General features: G+C 52.5%; 1 protein-coding gene across 3 annotated transcripts in view; it reads left to right on the forward strand.

Annotated features, from left to right (window-relative positions):
* LOC134965852 (uncharacterized) overlaps positions 1-19,016 on the forward strand; it is a 128,296-nt gene that overhangs the window by 24,236 nt on the left and 85,044 nt on the right. For 2 of the 3 annotated variants that reach the window (XM_063942232.1, XM_063942234.1), the window contains exon 1: positions 3,403-3,470. The exons of the other annotated variant lie outside the window; for it this stretch is intronic. The gene's annotated coding sequence lies outside the window, so the exon portion shown is untranslated. Of the gene's footprint in view, positions 1-3,402; positions 3,471-19,016 lie in introns of those variants that run through there. 3 annotated transcript variants of the gene reach the window in all.

Consider the following 19,016-nt stretch of genomic DNA (forward strand, 5'->3'; position numbering starts at 1 on the left):
GCCTAACTCTAACCTCCTCCGCAGTCTAAGCATAACCACTCCCCTCTCCCTAGCCTAACGCTAACCTCCTCCACAGCCTAACCCTACCACTCCCAGTGTCACCTAACCTTAACCCCTCACCTCTCCAGCAGCCTAACTCTAACCTCCCCCACATCCTAACCATAACATTCCCAGTGTCAACTAACCATTCACATCTCTCCAGCCTAACCCTAACCACTCCCCTCTCCCCAGTCTAACTTTAAGCTCCCTCACATGCCTACCCTATCCACTCCCCTCTCTGCAGCCTAACTCTAGCCTCTTCCACAGCCTACCCTATCCACCACCTCTCCGCAGCCTAACTCTAAGCCTCCTCACAGTCTAACCCTAACCACTCCCCTCTCCCAGCCTAAATCTAACCTCCTCTGCAGCCTAACCCTAACTACTACCTTCTTCCCAATCCAACTCTAATTTCCATTGCAGCCTAACCCTAACGTTCTCAGAGGTGATAGAGAAGGCTGATAAAGAGGTGATAGAGAGGTGATAGAGAGGTGATAGAGAGGACTGCTAGAGAGGTGATAGAGAGGGTTGATAGAGAGGTGATAGAGAGGGCTGATAGGTGATAGAGAGGGCTGATAGAGAGGTGATAGAGAGGGCTGATAGAGAGGTGATAGAGAGGGCTGATAGGTGATAGAGAGAGCTGATAGAGAGGTGATAGAGAGGGCTGATAGGTGATAGAGAGGGCCGACAGAGAGGTGATAGAGAATGCTGATAAAGAGGTGATAGAGAGGACTGCTAGAGAGGTGATAGAGAGGGCTGATATAGAGGTGATAGAGAGGGCTGATAGAGAGGTGATAGAGAGGTGATAGAGAGGGCTGATAGGTGATAGAGAGGGCTGATAGAGAGGTGATAGAGAGGGCTGATAAAGAGGTGATAGAGAGGGCTGATTGAGAGGTGATAGAGAGGTGATAGAGAGGTGATAGATAGGTGATAGAGAGGTGATAGAGAGGGCTGATAGAGAGGTGATAGAGAGGGCTGATAGAGAGGTGATAGAGAGGGCTGATAGGTGATAGAGAGGGCTGATAGAGAGGTGATATAGAGGGCCGATAGAGAGGTGATAGAGAAGGCTGATAAAGAGGTGATAGAGAGGGCTGATAGAGAGGTGATAGAGAGGGCTGATAGAGAGGTGATAGAGAGGTGATAGAGAGGGCTGATAGGTGATAGAGAGGGCTGATAGAGAGGTGATAGAGAGGGCTGATAGAGAGGTGATAGAGAGGGCTGATAGAGAGGTGATAGAGAGGGCTGATAGAGAGGTGATAGAGAGGTGATAGAGAGGGCTGATAGGTGATAGAGAGGACTGATAGAGAGGTGATAGAGAAGGCTGATAAAGAGGTGATAGAGAGGGCTGATAGAGAGGTGATAGAGAGGGCTGATACAGAGGTGATAGAGAGGGCTGATAGAGAGGTGATAGAGAGGTGATAGAGAGGGCTGATAGGTGATAGAGAGGACTGATAGAGAGGTGATAGAGAAGGCTGATAAAGAGGTGATAGAGAGGGCTGATAGAGAGGTGATAGAGAGGTGATATAGAGGGCTGATAGAGAGGTGATAGAGAGGTGATAGAGAGGGCTGATAGGTGATAGAGAAGGCTGATAGAGAGGTGATAAAGAGGGCTGATAGAGAGGTGATAGAGAGGGCTGATAGAGAGGGGTGATAGAGAGGTGATAGAGGTGATAGAGAGGGCTAATAGAGAGGTGATAGAGAGGGCTGATAGGTGATAGAGAGGGCTGATAGAGAGGTGATAGAGAGGGCTGATAGAGAAGTGATAGAGAGGGCTAATAGAGAGGTGATAGAGAGGGCTGATAGGTGATAGAGAAGGCTGATAGAGAGGTGATAAAGAGGGCTGATAGAGAGGTGATAGAGAGGGCTGATAGAGAGGTGATAGAGAGGTGATAGAGAGGGCTGATAGAGAGAGGTGATAGAGAGGTGATAGAGAGGGCTGATAGAGAGGGGTGATAGAGAGGGGTGATAGAGAGGTGACAGAGAGGTGATAGAGAGGTGATAGAGAGGGCTGATAGAGAGGTGATAGAAAAGGCTAATAGGTGATAGAGAGGGCTGATAGAGAGGTGATAGAGAGGGCTGATAGGTGATAGAGAGGTGATAGAGAGGTGATAGAGAGGGCTGATAGAGAGGGCTGATAGAGAGGTGATAGAGAGGTGATATAGAGGTGATAGAGAGGGCTGATAGAGAGGGCTGATAGAGAGGTGATAGAGAGGTGATAGAGAGGTGATAGAGAGGGCTGATAGAGAGGTGATAGAGAGGTGATATAGAGGTGATAGAGAGGGCTGATAGAGAGGGCTGATAGAGAGGTGATAGAGAGGGGTGATATAGAGGTGATAGGGAGGGCTGATAGAGAGGTGATAGAGAGGTGATATAGAGGTGATAGAGAGGGCTGATAGAGAGGTGATAGTGAGGTGATAGAGGTGATAGAGAGGGCTGATAGGTGATAGAGAGGGCTGATAGAGAGGTGATAAAGAGGGCTGATAGAGAGGTGATAGAGAGGGCAGATAGAGAGGTGATAAAGAGGGCTGATAGAGAGGTGATAGAGAGGGCTGATAGAGAGGGGTGATAGAGAGGTGATAGAGAGGTGGGCGCTATTTCCATGTTAACAATAAACTTCAATGTGTATGTCCGATATGTGTGCCCCCATCATTGTTAGCGATGTCTTCTGGCCGGCCCTGATGCATGGATGCAAAATGCAGCATTGCGTCCTGCATTGCGCCGTTGCCCCCTGCATCAGCAAGTGTGTACCCAGCTTAAGGGTTACTCAGATGTTCATGCAAATGATCTGATTCTGCAATGGACGCCTCCTGCCGCATTCGCATATTGCTGCACGGTTGCTGCATACAAATACACAGCGGTAGCGACAATAATGTTTCACCTCCCTTGTATGCGGATTGAGCTCTCTCGATTCTCACAGCCGCCACTTAACTACAGTGAGATCTCTGGGGATTTTGCGAAACTGTATATTCATAAATCTCAATCTGTATATTCTAAACATGGAAAATAATAATAATAATAATAATAATAATAATAATAATAATAAGAAGAAGAAGAAGAAGAAGAAGAAGAAGAAGAAGAAGAAGAAGAAGAAGAAGATGTGACTTAAGAAGGTTTTCTTAAGGTTTTTCTGAGTTTTACTTACAGTAAATGTTGCAAACACAATATGCCAGGAGCTGGCAGGCAATGCTGGGACTTGTAGTTCAACAGCAGCTGGAGATCCATAGTCAACTTTGCACCTGGGAATGCCCAACATATTTTTCCTACTGTAATCCGTATACTGTATGAGGCTGGGAATAACAGTATTCAAATAAGGAAGTAAGGGAGGAGATATCATACCAGCCAATCACTGGACGCAGCAGCAGCAGCACAGCACGGGGAACACCAGCAGCAGCACAGCACGGGAAACAGCAGCAGCAGCAGCCTCTACTCGGCAGGTAAGTGACCAGAGCCCCCCAGCCCACACTGGCCCCTGGGTGTTATAGTATTGTAGTGTTGGCAGCGTCCTATAGTACTACGTTATACAGTATGTGCATAAGTTACAGTGTACTTTGTGCTGTGATTCCATGAAGAGAAAGTAACTTATTAGTTTCACTTTCCAGAAAAGAAACTTCCTCCCCCACCCTGCTTCTTCCCTGTGGTCTTCTCTCCTTATCTAGTGCCTTGGCATTAAAGAGTTCTGGCAACCAAATGTATGATAATTATATCCTGTACTGCATGGAGCTTCAACCTGCGGCCCACCAGCTGCTGTGGAACTACACATCCCAGCATGCCTTGCCACAGATTTGCTATTAAGGCATGCTAAAACGGAGGCAGGGCATGCTGGGATGTGCAGTTCCACGGACACATATGTGGCATAATTTCCTACCCTCCCTCATTCTGCAGGAGACTCCCTGAAATAGTAGCAATCTCCCTGACTCCCTGAATAGACCAGCAATCTCCCTGATTTCACCTTATCCCCATTATGCAGCTGTTACATTCTTGGAGAAACAAAAGAAATCAGAGATATATACATTTAAATGGGCTCATCAGTGCCATTTCCCTGCATTGGTTATAAGGCACAATGGGGCAGATGTATTAACCTGGAGAAGTCATAAGGAAGTGATAAACCAGTGATACAAGGTGATAAACACACCAGTCAATCAGCTCCAATATGTAAATGAACAGGTAGGAGCTGATTGGCTGGTGCATTGATCACCTTGCATTTATCACTGGTTTATCAATTCCTTATGCCTTCTCCAGGTTAATACATCTGCCCCAATGATCCCTATGGCTACATGTATTTTAAATAAGGTTTCCCTTGGCCACAGTATATGTAAAACATAATACACAAACAAATCCTGAAAAATATCAGTGTCTTCTCTTCAACAAGTAAATCTTACTAACTTTGGGGCTCATTTACACTTGGATGTAAGTCATTTTTATAACACGCCTCTCTGATGTAGCAGTACACGCCCGCGCTTATATGTGTTACTTTCACAATCTCCCTGAAATGCTTTTTCAAAAGTAGGCAAGTACGATATGTGGGCCTATCACAGTGACTTAGTTGTCCTGATAATTTCATTCTCTGCACCCCAATTGTGTCTAAGGTGGACCCCAGATTTGTTGGTGTACTTATGGGGAGTTCTGTATAGTTACTGTGGTCCAAATTTATCAAGCCTTGGAGAGTGGTAAATAGCACAGTGATAAACTACCAGCCAATCAGCTCCTAACTGTCATGTTACAGGTTGCGTTTGAAAAATGACAGTTAGAAGCTGGTTGGCTGGTACTTTATCACTCTGGATAAATCTGGGCCAAATTATTTCCTTACATTTTCTGCTGAATGTGAACATGTTGAATCTGTTGGTCATGTGTTGTTTTTGTAGACACAGCTTCTGTGTAACTATAACTGTCATAAAATATATCTGCTGCCAGCACCATGGGTGAATTAGGCCACCGGGAATATGGGACATTTCCTGTTGGGTAAGCCTCAATGCCCCATGCACCACATAGTGACTTTCAACAGCAGCCCCTCCAACCCTCCCGGGCAACGCCAATTTATCATTGCCGAGATCAGAGCTCAGTTCCAATTGTGCAGTTTTTGGGGCTTCTATATAGTCGCCAACCACTTGTCCCACTGCTAGCTCAGTCTCTGGTTCCCCCAGAATGAGCATAAGGAACTTTTACAAACCTCTCCCTTTGTGTCTGCTTTCCCACAGTCAGGCTCGTACTGGCCCACAGGGGTACAGGGGAAACCACCGGTGGGCCCCACTGCCCTAAGGACAGGGCTCACCTCCTGCTCTAAGGATCAGGTTCCAGACTGTGCACTTGAATTATACATTATACACGTTACCTTATACTGGACTATGGTGTATTTTCTAGCTACAGTGCATTGCTGTTATTACTCTGTTATTAATCTGGTACATTATCATGCATGCAGCAGCTGCATTTACTGTATATATTTATGAAGGGGCCCAGACATTGCACTCTCTAATGGTTAGTCAAACCAATGAGGTGGCAGGCCACACCCTCTCTGCAGATTGGCCACACCCCTAACATGGCCCCTACCACTGCATTCCCCCGGTGGGTCCTACATGCCCCAGTCCGACACTGCCCACAGTACCCCAGAAGCTGTCAAGTGAAAAAGCACCAGCCAATCAGATCCTAACGGTTAATTTACATATTGGAGCTGATTGACTGGTGCGTTTATCACCTTGCACTTTTCACTGGTTTATGCCTTCTCCAGGTTAATACATCTGCCCCCATGTTGGTATAAAATAATGGGCATCTTTGCTGCTATATTGCAAGTGGCCCCACTACTGGTGTAATGTGAAGGGATACACAGCCAATATATTATGATGCGCCCCCCGGGCAGTGTAATGTGATTGGCACCTTTACTGGTATTATATGTAGGTCATCACAGCAGCTGGTATAATATACAGTGTGTTTGTTTTTACTCCTATTGGGAGCCAAAGTGTTTTATTTATTCGTATTGGGGCCAAAGTATTTATTTTTTCCTATCGGGAGCCATTGTGGTTAATTTTCTTCCTATTGAGGCCAATGTGTTTTATTGTTTTCTGTAATATAAGGCAGTTCTGTCCACTCCCCTCCTGACACACACAAATAAATATTATCGTGTATTAAAAAAAGGGGAGGCGGGACAGGGGACCCAAACCGGTATCTTTCCTAGGGACCCATGAGGTGTAAATCTGGCTCTGATAGTATGAAGTCAAAGACTTAGGGGTATATTCAATAACTGTCGGAAGCTGCTGTCTTGTCGGAAAGACGGCAGTATCCGACAGTTTTAGGTCGGAAGGGGTTCTGACCTATTCATTACGGCCCCATTTATTCTGACAAGTCGGGAAACCCGACTTGTCGGGATGCTGTCGGAATGCATGTTGATTGGCGGCTTCAGCGTGCTTTGTAGGAAGCGCGGCCAAACCCGACAGGTTTTAGCCCCGTTTCCGACAAGCTCAATCCGACTTTAAAAAAAGTCATATTGAGATGAGTGATCTGAGAGCAGGAGACGGGGGAGCAGCGGGGAGAGCAGGGACCCAGCGGCAGCATCCACCCGGCTCCAGCAAGCGACGTCCCGCTTGCTGGAGCCGGGTGGACGCTGCCGTGAGCCTCCGCTGCTGCAGCCGCAGCTCCCCCGTCCGCTCCGTGTCTGCTCCGCTGCTCTACCCCCCCCCCCCCCCCGGTGCCACAGGCATCCCCTGCTCCCGGCTCCCGGCGCCTGACGCCGCAGACATCACCTCCTCATGGCGTCCGGTGCCGCTGACAGCTCCCTTCCCCTGGCGCCGCTGACAGCAGCGGCAGGATAGGACATGGGATAGGCCAAATCCGACAGTCGGATTTGGCCGCTCTTTTGAATAGGGGTTGTTGGGTCCATTCCGACAACTGCATGTGGGGGAATGCACCAAGGCTGTCAATACAACACACCAGCTGGAATCTCCTATTGTCCCTGGGTTTTATCAGCAGGACTTTGGCACTGACACTCCAGACAAGGCTGCATAGTAGGACTGCACAAGCAGCCTGGAGGTGCATGAACTGCTATTACATGTTCTGTCTGTAGAGCCCATTGGGACAGAGAAGTACTAATAAGCTTATCTACTGACCACCCAATTATAAAGGTGCATTACCTGGCCGGGAACGTGACTAAAAGGAGGTAAAAATATAACACCTACTTATCTTACAGAAACTTGAGAACTAATAAGTCTGTGGCTTCATACTATTAAGGGGGGTAGACACGGAGAGCTCTGACTAGATTGCTTAGAAGTTAAGCATGGATTTCTCCGTGTGTAAGCCCCACAGGGATAGCGATGCACGGCCCTGCGCGGCGCTATAGCCGGTGCTAGATTGGCCTGCACGCAGGCACACTCTAGCAGGTCGCTCATATCACCGCTGGGTGAAGTAAGTGCCCCCCGCCGCCCCCCTTGCTCAGCATTAAGTTAGTGCTAGGCTGCAGGAGGGGACAATTAGTAATAGGCTGTGGGAGGGGAGGTTAGGGTTAGGCTGTGAGAGGGGTGGGCAGGGCCACCATCAGGGGGGGGAATGTGGGCACAGCTGTCCCGGGCCCGGTTTCTCTGACAGAGAGGAGAGGATCCGGGCAATTCATGCTGCCATCAGCCCACCTCCTTACACCTGCCGCCGTTCGTCCCCATCGGTCCTGCAATTTACTGATATCGACCCTCCCAAAATGGCCACCGCCTCAGAGGAGACGGTTATTACAGAAACTAGAGGAGGCCAAAGTGGTGGCGAGAGGGGGGGTACAAATTACCCGGGCCTAGGTCTGATGGAGGGGCCCATTGAAGGCCCAGTGGGGGCCCCAAGCTTCATCCCCTTCCTCCCCCTTAACTGGCAGCAGCAGCAGCTACAGCTCTTCTCCAAAGCCCAGCACACGCTGCTGACTGCTGGGCTGGGGTGTGGCCATGGTGGAACTCAAAATACATTTTTTTTCCAGCATTTTTCAAAGGGTGCATGACCACGCCTCCTGTGAATAGGCCACACCCCCTGAAAAGTACCTGTACCCAGCAAGACTCTCTACTGCCCTGTATGTGTGTGTGTGTGTGTGTGTGTGTGTGTGTAATATCTATCTATATACAGTATATTCGTGTGCGTGTGTATGTGTGTGTGTGTGTGTGTGTGTGTGCGTGTGTATGTGTGTGTGTCTGTCTGTCTGTCTGTCTGTCTATCTATCTATCTATCTATCTATCTCTATCACCAGCGCCAGCTCCAGGCATGTTCCAATAGAGCGGCCGCAGAGGGCGCCACCATTAAAGGGCACCGCATATTAGCACCACCATATTGGAGCCTGCCTGGAGCAGTGGTTGGGTGTGCCGACGAAGGGGGAGTGCTGTGGGTGGGACAAAGCTAAACTACTATGTGCACGCTGTGCGGTGCCAGCGTCTGACATCATATGCCGGCGCTGCACAGCGCGCCCAGAGTAGCTTTGCTTTAGTCCAGCCACAGCACTCCCCCTCATTGGCACACCCAGCCACTGATAGGAGGGGGCCGCGGGACGGACGCTGTCCCGCGGCTGAACACACACATGGGCATGTGTATCTGGCACTCTGGGGGCACGTGTATCTGGCACTCCTTGGGCACGTGTGTCTGGCACTCTGGGGGCATGTGTGTCTGGAACTCTGGGGGCACGTGTATCTGGCACTCTGGGGGCACGTGTGTCTGGCACTCTGGGGGCATGTGTGTCTGGCACTCTGGGGGCACGTGTGTCTGGCACTCTGGGGACACGTGTATCTGGCACTCTGGGGGCACGTGTATCCGGCACTCTGGGGGCAAGTGTATCTGGCACTCTGGGGGCACGTGTATCTGGCACTCTGGGGGCACGTGTATCTGGCACTCCTTGGGCACGTGTATCTGGCACTCTGGGGGCACGTGTATCTGGCACTCTGGGGGCACGTGTATCTGGCACTCTGGGGTCACATGTATCTGGCACTCTGGGGGCACGTGTATCCGGCACTCTGGGGGCACGTGTATCTGGCACTCTGGGGGCAAGTGTATCTGGCACTCTGGGGGCACGTGTATCTGGCACTGTAGTGGACACATGTATCTGGCACTGTGGTGGGCACGTGTATCTGGCACTGTGGTGGGCATGTGTATCTGGCACTGTGGTGGGCACGTGTATCTGGCACTCTGGGGGAATATAATGTGTATCTGGCACTGTGGGGAATATAATGTGTATCTGGCACTATGGGGGCATATATGTATCTGGCACTGTGGAGTCATATAATGTGTATCTGGCACTGCACTACTGGGGGAATATAATGTGTATCTGGCACTGAACTACTGGGGGCATATGTGTATCTGGCACTGCTGGGGGCATATAATGTGTATCTAGCAATGTGGGGACATATAATGTGTATATGGCACTGCTGGGGGCATATAATGTGTATCTTGCACTGCTGGGGCATATAATGTGTATCTGGCACTGCTGGTGGCATATAATGTGTATCTGGCACTGTAATAATAATAATAATTTTATTTATATAGCGCTCTTTCTCCAACAGGACTCAAGGTGCATATAATGTGTATCTGGCACTGCTGGGGGCATATAATGTGTGCATATAATGTGTATCTGGCACTGCTGGGGCATATAATGTGTATCTGGCACTGCTGGGGGCATATAAAGTGTATCTAGAACTATTGACGCACATAATATGTATCTGGCACTGTGGGGGCATATAATGTGTATCTGCACTGTGGGGGCATATAATGTGTATTTGGCATTGTGGGGGCATATAATGTGTATCTGGCACTGTGGGGGCATATAATGTGTATTTGGCATTGTGGGGGCATATAATGTGTATCTGGCACTGTGGGGGCATATAATGTGTATCTGGCACTGTGGGAGCATATGTGTATCTGGCACTGCACTACTGGGGGCATATGTGTATCTGGCACTGCTGGGGGCATATAATGTGTATCTGGCACTGTGGGGTCATATAATGTGTATCTGGCACTGCTGGGGGTGTATAATGTGTATCTGGCACTGCTGGGGGCATATAATGTGTATCTGGCACTGCACTACTGGGGGCATATTATGTGTATCTAGCACTGCTGGGGGCATATGATGTATATCTGTCACTGTGGGGCATATAATGTGTATCTGGCACTGTGGGAGCATATGTGTATCTGGCACTGCACTACTGGGGGCATATGTGTATCTGGCACTGCTGGGGGCATATAATGTGTATCTGGCACTGTGGGGGCATATAATGTGTATCTGGCACTGTGGGGTCATATAATGTGTATCTGGCACTGCTGGGGGTGTATAATGTGTATCTGGCACTGCTGGGGGCATATAATGTGTATCTGGCACTGCACTACTGGGGGCATATTATGTGTATCTAGCACTGCTGGGGGCATATGATGTATATCTGTCACTGTGGGGCATATAATGTGTATCTGGCTCTGTGGGGGCATATCATGTGTAACTGGCACTGTACTGCTGGGGACATATGTGTATCTGCCACTGGTGGGAGCATATAATGTGTATCTGGCACTACTGGGGGTGTATGTGTATTTGGCACTACTGGGGGTGTGTGTGTATCTGGCACTGCACACTATACTGCAGACATTATGTTTAAAGTATACTACTGTGGGCGTTATGTGTAAGGTTGCTAATTGTGTGTGTAGAGGGGTGTGAAAATATATTTATAGTCTTATAATATAAAGTTGCGAGGCCACTTTTTCAGGAGGGCGTGTGCCTTCGGCACACGTATGGGGGAAGGGGGCACTTTAAAATTTTCTTGCTCAGGGTGCTAGTATGCCTGGAGCCGCCCCTGATAGCTATATATGTCATGGCTTACACACTGTCCAAAATACTGCTCAGTTTCCTGGGTGCCCTTAGTGGGATGACAGGTAGTATAAGCAGAAATACTGCGGCACTCTTGGGACTTACTGATGTAACAATATATTCTGGTGATGAGTGACCACTAATGTGCAAGTCAACATTTCAGTTTATTCAACTTTAATCATAGTAAGTCCTTAAAGTTGTGTGGCATTTCTGCATATACCATATGTTTGTGTGTTTATATATGTGTGTGTATACAGTGATTACACTTACACGCCATAGCGCATCCTTTATCCCAAAATTACAATGGAGGATCCACTTTCACAAAATGATGGTGTTCCAGGGAATGCGCTCTGCAACCAATGCAGCTTTTATGTGACTGTCCCACCATCCTAATAGTGAACACTTGTGTCCCAACTGCTGGGAGGTAAGTCATGCTCCTGTGAGTAGGTACTGCTCGTGTGCTAGACATGGCCCCAAAGTGGTTTAGCCATGCAACTAACAGGGTGTGACCACACCCCCTGCAGGGGGCCTACGGGAAGTTACTGTGCTGGGGCCCAGGATTTCTCTTGACAGCCTTGGGAGGCCTCCACTAGTATTTTTTAATAACTATCTCCTCTGAGGGGGTGTCCATTTTGGGAGGACATTTTCAATAGTTTCAAGCAGGCCGGGGTGAACAGTGGCCCCTAGTGTCTGTGACAGCGGCCTGGGGGGGAAGAAATCCCCTGACAATGAGCAGAACCCCTGACAATGAGCATGTACTGGGCATAATATGTGTTGGCATAATATGGTGACAAGGTAGAGTTAGACCGTGGGAGAGGACAGTTAGTGTTAGGCTGCAGGAGGGGATGGTTAGTGTTAGGCTGCGGGAGGGGTGGGTTAGGGGTAAGCTGCAGGCAGGGACAGTTAGGGTACACAAACAAAGGGGGTGCAGATGCACTATACCAGGGCTGGCAAAACCGGTCCTCGAGATCTACCAACAGATCATGTTTTCCAGGCCTCCTGGAGATCTGTAGAATTGTTAGGTAGTAATGAATGCAGCACATCTTAATTAGTAATGACTACACCTGTGCACCAGCTAGGTGGTCTGGAAAATGTGAACTGTTAGTAGATCTCGAGGACTGGTTTGGCCAGTCCTGCACTATACGATCATTACATTTCAATATAATAACATATAATCTATCATAAGAGGATGTTGGTATATCGTTGGCCAATGATATCGGCCTGCCCACCAATCGTCCAGGTCACCTCTTGTTGAGCAGGTCCCTAACACTATGGGGCCAATATCTGGGGCACAGGGAACCCCAAAACATGATCCAGCAAAGGACCCCTCCAGGGCATCACACTAAAGAATAGTGATAGTAAAGTAATATAAGGTATAGGTGTGTGAAAGTTGCTACTAAGTGTGCAAACATGAATAATAAACAAACATGATATAAAGTGACTGTGTATTTAAATGGTGATGCCCTGAGACAGCCCAGCCAGAACAGCCCGGGGGGCCCCACGTCCAAATGCCAACCCCAAATTTTCTGATGCGAAATACAAATAAATAGGACATACTTAGAATTACATATGCCTGTGTCACAGTGCAGTCCATGCTGGTTCCCGGCTTAAAAACATAGAGGGTGGTGGGGGGTTAGACAGTTAGGGTTTGGCTGCAGGAGGGGTGGGTTAGGGTTAGACCACGGGAGAGGATAGTTAGGCTGCAGGAGGTTAGGCTAGGCTGTGGGAAGGGAGTGTTAAGCTGCAGGAGAGGACCGTTAGGGTTAGGCTGCAGGAGGGGACAGTTAGGATTAGGCTGTGGAAGGGAGGGTTAGACTACAGGAGGGGACAGTTAGGGTTAGGCGGTGGGAGGGGAGGGTTAGGCGGCGGGAGGGGAGGGTTAGGCTGCAGGAGGGGACAGTTAGGGTTAGGCAGTGGGAAGGGAGGGTTAGGCTACAGGAGGGGTCAGTTAGGGTAAGGCTGCGGGAGGGGAGGGTTAGGCTGCAGGAGGGGACAGTTAGGGTTAGGCTGTGGGAAGGGAGGGCTAGGCTACAGGAGGGGACAGTTAGGGTTAGGCTGCAGGAGGGGACAATTAGGGTTAAGCTGTGGGAAGGGAGGGTTAGGCTGCAGGAGGGGACAGTTAGGGTTAGGCAGCGGGAGGGGAGGGTTAGGCTGCAGGAGGGGTCAGTTAGGGTGTGGCTGCAGGAGGGGAGGGTTAGGCTACAGAAGGGAACAGTTAGGGTAAGGCGGCGGGAGGGGAGGGTTAGGCTGCAGGAGGGGACAGTTAGGGCTAGGCTGTGGGAATGGAGGGTTAGGCTGCAGGAGGGGACAGTTAGGGCTAGGCTGTGGGAAGGGAGGGTTAGGCTACAGGAGGGGACAGTTAGGGTTAGGCTGCAGGAGGGGACAGTTAGGGCTAGGCTGTGGGAAGGGAGGGTTAGGCTGCAGGAGGGGAAAGTTAGGGTTAGGCAGCGGGAGGGGAGGGTTAGGCTGCAGGAGGGGTCAGTTAGGGTTAGGCTGCAGGAGGGGAGGGTTAGGCTACAGAAGGGAACAGTTAGGGTTAGGCTGCGGGAGGGGAGGGTTAGGCTGCAGGAGGGGACAGTTAGGGTTAGGCTGCGAGAGGGGAGGGTTAGGCTGCAGGAGTGGACAGTGAGGGTTAGGCTACGGGAGGGGAGGGTTAGGCTGCAGGAGGGGACAGTTAGGGCTAGGCTGTGGGAAGGGAGGGTTAGGCTACAGGAGGGGACAGTTAGGGTTAGGCTGCAGGAGGGGACAATTAGGGTTAAGTTGTGGGAAGGGAGGGTTAGACTGCAGGAGGGGACAGTTAGGGTTAGGCGGTGGGAGGGGTGGGTTAGGCTGCAGGAGGGGACAGTTAGGGCTAGGCTGTGGGAAGGGAGGGTTAGGCTACAGGAGGGGTCAGTTAGGGTTAGGCTGCAGGAGGGGACAGTTAGGGCTAGGCTGTGGGAAGGTAGGGTTAGGCTGCAGGAGGGGACAGTTAGGGTTAAGTGGCGGGAGGGGAGGGTTAGGCTGCAGGAGGGGTCAGTTAGGGTTAGGCTGCAGGAGGGGACAGTTAGGGTTAGGCGGCGGGAGGGGAGGGTTAGGCTGCAGGAGGGGTCAGTTAGGGTTAGGCTGCGGGAGGGGAGGGTTAGGCTGCAAAAGGGGACAGTTAGGGTTAGGCTGTGGGAGGGGAGGGTTAGGCTGCAGGAGGGGACAGTTAGGGCTAGGCTGTGGGAAGGGAGGGTTAGGCTGCAGGAGGGGACAGAACAGCCCAGGGGGCCCCACGTCCAAATGCCAACCCCAAATTTTCTGATGCGAAATACAAATAAATAGGACTTACTTAGAATTACATATGCCTGTGTCACAGTGCAGTCCATGCTGGTTCCCGTCTTAAAAACATAGAGGGTGGTGGGGGGTTAGACAGTTAGGGTTTGGCTGCAGGAGGGGTGGGTTAGGGTTAGACCACGGGAGAGGATAGTTAGGCTGCAGGACGGTAGGGTTAAGCTGCAGGAGGTTAGGCTAGGCTGTGGGAAGGGAGGGTTAAGCTGCAGGAGAGGACAGTTAGGGTTAGGCTGCAGGAGGGGACAGTTAGGGTTAGGCTGTGGGAAGGGAGGGTTAGACTACAGGAGGGGACAGTTAGGGTTAGGCGGTTGGAGGGGAGGGTTAGGCAGCGGGAGCGGAGGGTTAGGCTGCAGGAGGGGACAGTTAGGGTTAGGCTGTGGGAAGGGAGGGTTAGGCTACAGGATGGGTCAGTTAGGGTAAGGCTGCGGGAGGGGAGGGTTAGGCTGCAGGAGGGGACAGTTAGGGTTAGGCTGTGGGAAGGGAGGGTTAGGCTACAGGAGGGGACAGTTAGGGTTAGGCTGCAGGAGGGGACAATTAGGGTTAAGCTGTGGGAAGGGAGGGTTAGGCTGCAGGAGGGGACAGTTAGGGTTAGGCGGCGGGAGGGGAGGGTTAGGCTGCAGGAGGGGACAGTTAGGGCTAGGCTGTGGGAATGGAGGGTTAGGCTGCAGGAGGGGACAGTTAGGGCTAGGCTGTGGGAAGGGAGGGTTAGGCTACAGGAGGGGACAGTTAGGGTTAGGCTGCAGGAGGGGACAGTTAGGGCTAGGCTGTGGGAAGGGAGGGTTAGGCTGCAGGAGGGGAAAGTTAGGGTTAGGCAGCGGGAGGGGAGGGTTAGGCTGCAGGAGGGGTCAGTTAGGGTTAGGCTGCAGGAGGGGAGGGTTAGGCTACAGAAGGGAACAGTTAGGGTTAGGCTGCGGGAGGGGAGGGTTAGGCTGCAGGAGGGGACAGTTAGGGTTAGGCTGCGAGAGGGGAGGGTTAGGCTGCAGGAGTGGACAGTTAGGGTTAGGCTGCGGGAGGGGAGGGTTAGGCTGCAGGAGGGGACAGTTAGGGCTAGGCTGTGGGAAGGGAGGGTTAGGCTACAGGAGGGGACAGTTAGGGTTAGGCTGCAGGAGGGGACAATTAGGGTTAAGCTGTGGGAAGGGAGGGTTAGACTGCAGGAGGGGACAGTTAGGGTTAGGCGGCGGGAGGGGTGGGTTAGGCTGCAGGAGGGGACAGTTAGGGCTAGGCTGTGGGAAGGGAGGGTTAGGCTACAGGAGGGGTCAGTTAGGGTTAGGCTGCAGGAGGGGACAGTTAGGGCTAGGCTGTGGGAAGGTAGGGTTAGGCTGCAGGAGGGGACAGTTAGGGTTAGGTGGCGGGAGGGGAGGGTTAGGCTGCAGGAGGGTTCAGTTAGGGTTAGGCTGCAGGAGGGGACAGTTAGGGTTAGGCGGCGGGAGGGGAGGGTTAGGCTGCAGGAGGGGTCAGTTAGGGTTAGGCTGCGGGAGGGGAGGGTTAGACTGCAAAAGGGGACAGTTAGGGTTAGGCTGTGGGAGGGGAGGGTTAGGCTGCAGGAGGGGACAGTTAGGGCTAGGCTGTGGGAAGGGAGGGTTAGGCTTCAGGAGGGGACAGTTAGGGTTAGGTGGCAGGAGGGGAGGGTTAGGCTGCAGGAGGGGTCAGTTAGGGTTAGGCTGCAGGAGGGGACAATTAAGGTTAAGCTGTGGGAAGGGAGGGTTAGACTGCAGGAGGGTACAGTTAGGGTTAGGCGGCGGGAGGGGAGGGTTAGGCTGCAGGAGGGGACAGTTAGGGCTAGGCTGTGGGAAGGGAGGGTTAGGCTTGAGGTGGGGTCAGTTAGGGTTAGGCTGCGGGAGGGGACAGTTAGGCTACAGAAGGGAACAGTTAGGGATAGGCTGCGGGAGGGGAGGGTTAGGCTGCAAAAGGGGACAGTTAGGGTTAGGCTGCGGGAGGGGAGGGTTAGGCTGCAGGAGGGGACAGTTAGGGTTAGGCTGTGGGAAGGGATGGTTAGGCTACAGGAGGGGACAGTTAGGGTTAGGCTGCAGGAGGGTACAATTAGGGTTAAGCTGTGGGAAGGGAGGGTTAGACTGCAGGAGGGTACAGTTACGGTTAGGCGGCGGTAGGGGAGGGTTAGGCTGCAGGAGGGGACAGTTAGGGCTAGGCTGTGGGAAGGGAGGGTTAGGCTACAGGAGGGGTCAGTTAGGGTTAGGCTGCAGGAGGGGACAGTTAGGGCTAGGCTGTGGGAAGGGAGGGTTAGGCTGCAGGAGGGAACAGTTAGGGTTAGGTGGAGGGAGGGGAGGGTTAGGCTGCAGGAGGGGTCAGTTAGGGTTAGGCTGCAGGAGGGGACAGTTAGGGTTAGGCCCCGGGAGGGGAGGGTTAGGCTACAGGAGGGGACAGTTAGGGTTAGGCTGCAGGAAGGGAGGGTTAGGCTGCAGGAGGGGACAGTTAGGGTTAGGCTGCGGGAGGGGAGGGTTAGGCTGCAGGCGGGGACAGTTAGGGTTAGGCTGCGGGAGGGGAGGGTTAGGCTGCAGGAGGGGACAGTTAGGGTTAGTCTGCAGGAGGGGAGGGTGACGCTACAGGAGGGGACAGTTAGGGTTAGGCGGCGGGAGGGGAGGGTTAGGCTGCAGGAGGGGCCAGTTAGGGTTAGGCTGCGGGAGGGGAGGGTTAGGCTACAGGAGGGGACAGTTAGGGTTAGGCTGCGGGAGGGGAGGCTTAGGCTGCTGGAGGGGACAGTTAGGGGTAGGCTGCAGGAGGGGAGGGTTAGGCTGCAGGAGGGGACAGTTAGGGTTAGGCTGCAGGAGGGGAGGGTTAGGCTGCAGGAGGGGACAGTTAGGGTTAGGCTGCAGGAGGGGACGGTTAGGGTTAGGCTGCGGGAGGGGAAGTTATGGTTAGGCTGCGGGAGGGGACAGTTAGGGCTAGGCTGTGCAAGGGAGGGTTAGGCTGCAGGAGGGGGCAGTTAGGGTTAGGCTGTGGGAAGGGAGGGTTAGGCTGCAGGAGGGGACAGTTAGGGCTAGGCTGTGGGAAGGGAGGGTTAGGCTGTAGCAGGGGACAGTTAGGGTTTGGCTGCGGTATGGGAGGGTTAGGCTGTAGGAGGGGACAGTTAGGGTTAGGCTGCAGGAGGGGACAGTTAGGATTAGGTTGCGGGAGGGGAGGGTTAGGCTGCAGAAGGGGACAGTTAGGGTTAGGTTGTGGGAAGGGAGGGTTAGGCTACAGGAGGGGACAGTTAGGGTTAGGCTGCAGGAGGGGACAGTTAGGGCTAGGCTGTGGGAAGGGAGGGTTAGGCTGCAGGAGGGGAAAGTTAGGGTTAGGCAGCGGGAGGGGAGGGTTAGGCTGCAGGAGGGGTCAGTTAGGGTTAGGCTGCAGGAGGGGAGGGTTAGGCTACAGAAGGGAACAGTTAGGGTTAGGCTGCGGGAGGGGAGGGTTAGGCTGCAGGAGGGGACAGTTAGGGTTAGGCTGCGAGAGGGGAGGGTTAGGCTGCAGGAGTGGACAGTTAGGTTTAGGCTACGGGAGGGGAGGGTTAGGCTGCAGGAGGGGACAGTTAGGGCTAGGCTGTGGGAAGGGAGGGTTAGGCTACAGGAGGGGACAGTTAGGGTTAGGCTGCAGGAGGGGACAATTAGGGTTAAGTTGTGGGAAGGGAGGGTTAGACTGCAGGAGGGGACAGTTAGGGTTAGGCGGCGGGAGGGGTGGGTTAGGCTGCAGGAGGGGACAGTTAGGGCTAGGCTGTGGGAAGGGAGGGTTAGGCTACAGGAGGGGTCAGTTAGGGTTAGGCTGCAGGAGGGGACAGTTAGGGCTAGGCTGTGGGATTGTAGGGTTAGGCTGCAGGAGGGGACAGTTAGGGTTAGGTGGCGGGAGGGGAGGGTTAGGCTGCAGGAGGGGTCAGTTAGGGTTAGGCTGCAGGAGGGGACAGTTAGGGTTAGGCGGCGGGAGGGGAGGGTTAGGCTGCAGGAGGGGTCAGTTAGGGTTAGGCTGCGGGAGGGGAGGGTTAGGCTGCAAAAGGGGACAGTTAGGGTTAGGCTGTGGGAGGGGAGGGTTAGGCTGCAGGAGGGGACAGTTAGGGCTAGGCTGTGGGAAGGGAGGGTTAGGCTGCAGGAGGGGACAGAACAGCCCAGGGGGCCCCACGTCCAAATGCCAACCCCAAATTTTCTGATGCGAAATACAAATAAATAGGACTTACTTAGAATTACATATGCCTGTGTCACAGTGCAGTCCATGCTGGTTCCCGTCTTAAAAACATAGAGGGTGGTGGGGGGTTAGACAGTTAGGGTTTGGCTGCAGGAGGGGTGGGTTAGGGTTAGACCACGGGAGAGGATAGTTAGGCTGCAGGACGGTAGGGTTAAGCTGCAGGAGGTTAGGCTAGGCTGTGGGAAGGGAGGGTTAAGCTGCAGGAGAGGACAGTTAGGGTTAGGCTGCAGGAGGGGACAGTTAGGGTTAGGCTGTGGGAAGGGAGGGTTAGACTACAGGAGGGGACAGTTAGGGTTAGGCGGTTGGAGGGGAGGGTTAGGCAGCGGGAGCGGAGGGTTAGGCTGCAGGAGGTGACAGTTAGGGTTAGGCTGTGGGAAGGGAGGGTTAAGCTACAGGATGGGTCAGTTAGGGTAAGGCTGCGGGAGGGGAGGGTTAGGCTGCAGGAGGGGACAGTTAGGGTTAGGCTGTGGGAAGGGAGGGTTAGGCTACAGGAGGGGACAGTTAGGGTTAGGCTGCAGGAGGGGACAATTAGGGTTAAGCTGTGGGAAGGGAGGGTTAGGCTGCAGGAGGGGACAGTTAGGGTTAGGCGGCGGGAGGGGAGGGTTAGGCTGCAGGAGGGGACAGTTAGGGCTAGGCTGTGGGAATGGAGCGTTAGGCTGCAGGAGGGGACAGTTAGGGCTAGGCTGTGGGAAGGGAGGGTTAGGCTACA

Source organism: Pseudophryne corroboree, chromosome 10 (genome assembly GCF_028390025.1).
Source record: "Pseudophryne corroboree isolate aPseCor3 chromosome 10, aPseCor3.hap2, whole genome shotgun sequence".
NCBI classification, from domain to species: Eukaryota; Metazoa; Chordata; class Amphibia; order Anura; family Myobatrachidae; genus Pseudophryne; species Pseudophryne corroboree.